Below are 6920 nucleotides of genomic sequence, written 5' to 3'. Positions count from 1 at the left end.
TACTGATCCTTCTTCTTTGTTTCCAACTTTTGCATTCCAATCACCAGTAATTATCAAAGCATCCTGATTGCACGTTCAATCAATTTCAGACTGCAGAAGTTGGTAAAAATCTTCAGTTTCTTTATCTTTGGCCTTAGCAGTTGGTGCGTAAATTTGAACTGGTCTTCCTTGTAGACCTATGGATATTATTCTATCACTGACAGCATTGTACTCTTTTGGATGCAATGTTATATTAATCTATGATGCTTTGATCTATTCATCTGCTTCCATAAAAATATAGGCATCCACCAGTCCCTTTATTTCCTACCTAAGATATATTTTCTCACCATCACTGGTGCTGCCTTTGTCTGGATCTTACATATTTTAAAAAGTTTGAAACATTGTCTTGGCTATCTTGTAAAGTGAAAGCTTCCCTACCAGTGAATGTAGTGGAACTGATTTCTGTGTCCAACCAGCCAGACCAGTTTATCGTTAGCATCCCCAAATTTTGGTCAATTCCATTTTCTTTCATGTTGGAGTTGGATGGACCCATGAATTTGTCATTTCCCCATTAGAATATGCACTCCTTGAGGAAGGATGACTTTATTAGCTGAATCAAACAAATGATTTCAAAATCAACCTCCTCTATGTGCAAAATCAGCAGAAAATGAACACTAAACTTTTAGCAGCCTGGATAGGTGAGGGCTTTGTATTGTGCACATGAAAATTAGATCCAGGTTTAGGTCTATCGATCATAAGAGGTGAAGTGAATTAACTAACTCTGATTTAATGGTCAGAGTACTTACATGTGTGCATATCAGTTTAGAATTTACAAGGAGAGAATCCTTTGGAAAATTTAGCTCACCTTCTCATCCCATTCTGTTATCCTTACAAAGTTGTTTACTTGATAGTTCTCTGAATTAGACCTTAAAATTGCACTTTTTCTTGTGAACAGACTTCATGAGCAACTCACCTTGGCTTGGCCTGGTTAAACCAGGCTATACCTGGGGCTGGCATGTGTCAGCAGGAGTAACATAGATTTAATTTTGGCACTGGACAGGAGAAGCATAAGTTAGGTGTGGGTGGTTCTGAGCAGGAAGATGCTCATCAGTTTAGTCCTCACATTACTTCTATTTCTGCTTCTTAGCAATTGCTAGATTTTGTTTCACAAAGTTTCCAATAGCTACACTGGCTAGGGAGCCCAGAGAAATCATTATAATATACTACTATTTATTAAACATGTAAAGAGTGCTAAATGTTGTCTAAGCACTTTCTCCATCTGGAAAACTAGAAAATTACTAGTACCTCCTTCACAGGGAAATTGTGAGGATTACATAAACTAATCCATCTATAATTTTCAGTAGCTCAGAGAAGTCAAATTACTCGCCCAAGTTTGCCTGTCCTATTCTGTCATTTAAAATTATTTACTGAGGACTCACCTGTGCCAGCAGTTTGCTAGATACTGAGGGTTGGACATTATGTAAGAACACTGCTTTCAAGGAAGTTACATTTTAATAAATGAAGACAAGCAATAAACAAGAAAATAAATGAATACTCAAAATTGGGATAAATTAAGAACGTATAGGAGCAGTGGTTGGAACAAATGGCTAAGTAAGTGCCTGACTACTAGCCAAAAGACTGGCGGTTTAAACCCACCCAGTGACACCTCAGGTGACAGACCTGGCCAGTCATCTGCTTCTGAATGGAGCAGTTCTGCTCTGCCCACATGAGGGCGCTATGAATTGGAATTGACTCCATGGCAACTAACAGCAACAACAACAAGGATCTGTAGTGAAATAAGATGATGGACTATAAGTAAGTTGTTAGGCAAGGCCTGTCAGGAGAAATTAAACTTAATATGAGATTTGATGGAGAGGAGATGAATCATATAAAAATAAAGGGGAAGAACACTCTAAGAGAAAGGAATAGCTGGCAAAATTCCCTAAGGGGAGACAAAGCTTGGAGCATTCAAAAACCAACAAGAGGCCAGTGTGTCCAGAGGGTAGTAAGTGGGGTCAGGGGTGGTGGTGAAGTCCTGAGGGGTAGGATATGAGGTAAAATAGATATATAATGAGCAAAAAAGAAACTCTTGGAGAAGATAGTATGATCTGATTTAGATCTGCTGCGTGAAGAGATTATGGGGGGCAGGGCAAAGGTAGAAGAAGGAAGGCTATGCTCTGGCAGAGATGGGAGCTGAAGATGTGTTGAACTTTAATGTCAGCAGCTGGAGTGAAAATGATTGCTTTACAATAGAGCTGTGGAGTAGAATTCTCTGTGATGATGGAAATGACCTATATCTTTTTTGTTCAACATTGTAGCCACTAATCACTGGTGATGCAGTGGTTAAGAGCTCGGCTGCTAACCGAAAGGTCAACAGCTTGAATCTACCAGCCGCTCCTTGGAAACCCCATGGGACAGTTCTACTCTGTCCTATAGGGTTGCTGTGAGTTGGAATCGACTCAACAGCAATGGGTTTGATTTTTTTTTTTTTTTATTGAGCTCTTGGCATGTGACAATTCTGACTGTGGAACTCATTTTTAAAATTTTATTTAATTTTAATCTATTGAAAGTTAAATAGCCACATGTGGCTAGTGGTTTCTGTATTGAACAGTGTAGCTCTAAAGAGTGACAGATTGGAATCAAATTAACATGCCTTCAGAGGCCCATGGTCTTAACCACTGCCTTATAATGTAGACATAGAAGAATACTTTTTGAGCTGCTCTATTTGTAATTCTCCCCAGGCTCTCTGTATTACTTCAGACACCAAAGGGGGCTATTGCCACCACAAAGAGAGTATAGATACCACTGAACACTTCCCCACTATCAGCATCTCTGAGAAGCCCACACTACCATGTAATGCCCCTTTTGATCATAGCATGTAGTATAAATGTAGTATAAAGTGCAAATAAGAGACACATTGGATTTCTCAGAACACTTATCTGTCCTGGTAATGTGTTTGGTTCCAAAGACCTGCTTTAAATTGTGAAGAGGTTGCATTTAAACTGTCTCTTTCCAGTTGATTGTTAATTTATGGCATCATTATTAGTGACAACAAATAACTTCTCTGGGATGGCAGAAATGCAATTAGATTGTCACAGACTGTCAGTTGTTGTATTTGTGCGTGATTTTTAATGCATCCTTTATATAAGCCTCTAATGCTAATAATAATAGAAACAGAGTTTGCTGTTTCCTTTTTAAGGAAGAGGGAGTAATTATGAGCAGATCTTATTATACTTGGAGGGGGAGTTGCAGGGAAGAGGGTGCAGTAAACATCAGGGTCCTCAAAGTTCTCCCTGCATAGTGTCTGCATTTAGTAAGAGCTCAATAAATAGTTTAAGTGAAAAAAAAAAAAAAAAGAATAATATAATGCAAGAAAAGATTTAAAAAATAAAACTCTGGAATGAGTATATCCAAGTTGTGGCTTTTTCCTAAAGTCATCCCATTGGTTGATGCATACTTATTACAGTATTTCTCTCAAAACTTGTTTGGGATACCTTTTGGGAAATTCCTAATCTCCACTAGATGATTAGTTAAAGGAAGACAGTTGCTGGCCTAGGCTAGGGTCTCAAGAGTTTGGAAACTTAGAACACCAGTTTTCAATGGCTTTAGAAGATTCATAGGGTACAAACCCTCCCCTGTACAGGTGAGCAAACTGAGCTTGATAGGGATTAGTGCAACTGTCTTCTGAGTCCCACATCCTATTCTAATGTGTGCCATCTCTGATGACCAGAAGTTACCTTAACGACCTTTGAAAACAACTAAAACCCAGAATCATCCTATGGGTGAATAGTATAAAGCTATTGATCAAATTGGGAGGTGCTTCTCTTTGCTCAAACATGCAGTATGGCTAGAAACATATAGAACAAGTTCATAAACTAGAGCAACAAGAGGATTTTCAAGTATTCTCTGAGACTAGACAGTGTTATTGGACTAAGTGAACAGCTTTTTGAGGAATTACTTTGAGGATGGGGGTAGACAAATGACCTTTAACTTTGTTTTCTGGAGACTGATGATGTTGAGAAAATTGAAACAACCTGGGCACTCTCAGCAGCAACCAGCAATATGTAAGAGTTGTTACTCTGAAGAGATATATACTGAAGGAAGCAAAAATCCACTCAACTATTCTCTTCTTAGCAGTGTCCAGGAATCCTCTAACTCATCAGTCCAGGGGAAGAGCTTTCGGTGATATCAGTTTGCAATGAGCAGTATCCATCTCATAGATCCTGTTTTTTTTTTTTTTTTTCCTTACAAATTCCTACTTGTTACTTCAAATAATCTTTGGCATTGAAAGAAAAGAGAATCACAAATACACAAGTCAGTTTCAATATGCTTTGATCCTCATTCTTCTCCAGGAAAAGGGAAAAACTCCATGGCCTGAACATCACTCTCTGGGCATGGCCTGCTTTCACATAATTTATTCCCTGGTTATCTGCTGAGAAACTGTGATGTTCCAGGTGCTGACCCTAGTCTTAGTCATATGTGGACGCTGTCTGCATGTACATCTTAGTAGATCTGTTGCTTGTAAGGGGAGACTCTGCTTCCTTCCAGAGTGCTATCCCTGGGAAGTTATGGGAGATATACTGCATTAAAGATTCTGTAGTCCATAAATAGGTTAGTATTTATCAGGCACTTAGGACTCATTGTATTCTGAATTCTGCCCACCTAGCTAACAGTGATCTTACTGCCTACTAAGAAATCTGTTCTTTTCTGATGAACTTGACTCATCTCCAAGAGCTATGTCTCTGATAACTAGTCAAGTTCTTTCCTGAGCTCTCCACTTAGATATCCAGGAGGGAGTCGGACATAAAACACTCATCTCAAAATCGATGTACCCAAAACAGTATTTGATTTCTATTCTTCAAGCCTCTTCTTCCTGCTGTCTATACTCAACAAATACCGTACCACTAACTCAATTGCTAAAGTCACAATAAAAAAAAAAATAAAGCCCATTGCCATCAAGTCAATTCCAATTCATAGTGACCCTATAGGACAAAGTAGCACTGCCCCATAGGGTTTCCAAAGCTGTAATCTGACTGCCACATCTTTCTTCCACGGAGCGGCTAGTGGGATGCCACAGCTGACCTTTTGGTTAGCAGCCGAGCACTTAACCACTGTTCCACCAGGGCTCCTTCAGTCACAATACCCAGGAAATATTTTGATTCCTCCTTTTTCACTACCTTATCATCCAATCCTTCATTCATTTATTCCAACAACATGTTGAAATCATTCACACTCTGCTCTACTTCCATTGCCACTACCTCATCATTATTACCAACCTGTAGTATTGTTAGTTGCTGTCAAGTCAATTCCAACTCATGGCGACTCCATGTGTGTGGAGTAGAACTGCTCCATAGGGTTTTTAAGGCTGTGACCTTTTAGAAGCAGATCACCAGCTCTGTCTTCTGAGGTGCCTTTGGGTGGGTTTGAACTGGCAACCTTTTGGCTAGTACTTGAGTGCTTAGCTGTTTGCATCCCCCAGGGACTTCTGTCACCAACCATGACCCTTGCAAAAGTCTTTCTCTCACCCTTGCCTGGTCACAAACCATTCAACACATTGTGGATAGAAGGATGTTTCTAAAAGAAAATCTCTTCATGAAATCATTTAATTACCTCCTGTTGGGTTTTTGGAACCCTGGTGGTGCAGTAGTTAAGAGCTACAGCTGCTAACAAAAGGTCGGCAGTTGGAATCCATCAGCCACTCTTAGGAAACCCTATGGGGCAGTTCTACTCTGTCCTAGGGGGTCGCTATGAGTCAGAATTGTCTTGACCCTAAAGGGTTTCGTTTGGTTGGGTTGGGTTTCTATTTAAAATACAAACTCCTAAGAACGGCCTACAATGTTCTTCTCTCTTCTGATCATCAAATTCACAAAGCTCTTTTCTAGTTTGTGGATCTCTTGCTGATAACTCTCTTCCTAGGACTCTCATTTGGTCACCTGACTTTTTAACAACCTGTAAATCTCCTCATCAAAGCCTTAATTGACTACCATAGTTTTACTCAAATAACTCTCCTTCTGCGTTTGTTTGCCGGCCATGTCCTCCCCTCTCAAGGTACCTTCATACTCACTGCCATGCCAATCCTTTTCCACATGTTGCTCTAAAAAGTTAACATATTGCGCTTATGAAAATACCTCAAGGTGGGAGGGTACAGACAGCAAACAAACACAGAAGGTGAGCGTTATTTGCATTAAAATACGATAATCCTATAAAAAATGTAAACCGTCTCCCATTACTCTAGTGATTTTTTTTTTTTTCCTTTGCAACTCTCACTCTCAAAATTTCTTTTATTCACTTAGATATGTCTTAGAATTTGTAAGGCAACGGCATAATATATTTTTGTTTTGCTGTATCCCCAGAGCCTACGATATGAACTGGCACATAATAGATGCACATTAAATATTTATTGAAATAATAAATGAAGGTCTTTCACTGTGGCCATGAGGACTATGTTATGACCTCTTTTGAGCTACCTCTGAGGATAGGTCATTATTACTCAGGAATCTTCTCACTTCTCTTCCTCAGTGGAATTCCACAAGGAGGCAGTCCTAGCTTCATAAATAGGCCCATTATTGCTGCTGAGATTTCAGAGACACAAGTTCTAAATATAGTGCCTTGTGTTGGGTGATTTCAAAATAGCTCCCCTGAGAGTGTTTAAGGGCCTTCACTCAAACAAGTCACCTTACAAATTAATTTGCTAGTTTTAAGTCTTTATTAATGCAAATTGACTGGATACTGTAAACATATACAAATGAGTGCTTAAGCTCCTCTGTTCTCACTACACAGTGAGGCAGAGTGAAAAACAATCTTTGAAGATAGACACAACTTCAGTAAGGAAAACTGTTGAGCTCTCACTTCCAAGCTGAACTCTCTTAAGGCTGACCAATTTTCCGTTCCAAAAAAATCTTACTCATACCTGGTATAATCCTCTACGTATACATGTAGAG

This window comes from Trichechus manatus, unplaced genomic scaffold, assembly GCF_000243295.1.
Source record: "Trichechus manatus latirostris isolate Lorelei unplaced genomic scaffold, TriManLat1.0 scaffold00014, whole genome shotgun sequence".
NCBI lineage: Eukaryota > Metazoa > Chordata > Mammalia > Sirenia > Trichechidae > Trichechus > Trichechus manatus.
The sequence above is the reverse complement of the archived record's forward strand: the minus strand, read 5'-3'. Positions refer to the sequence as shown.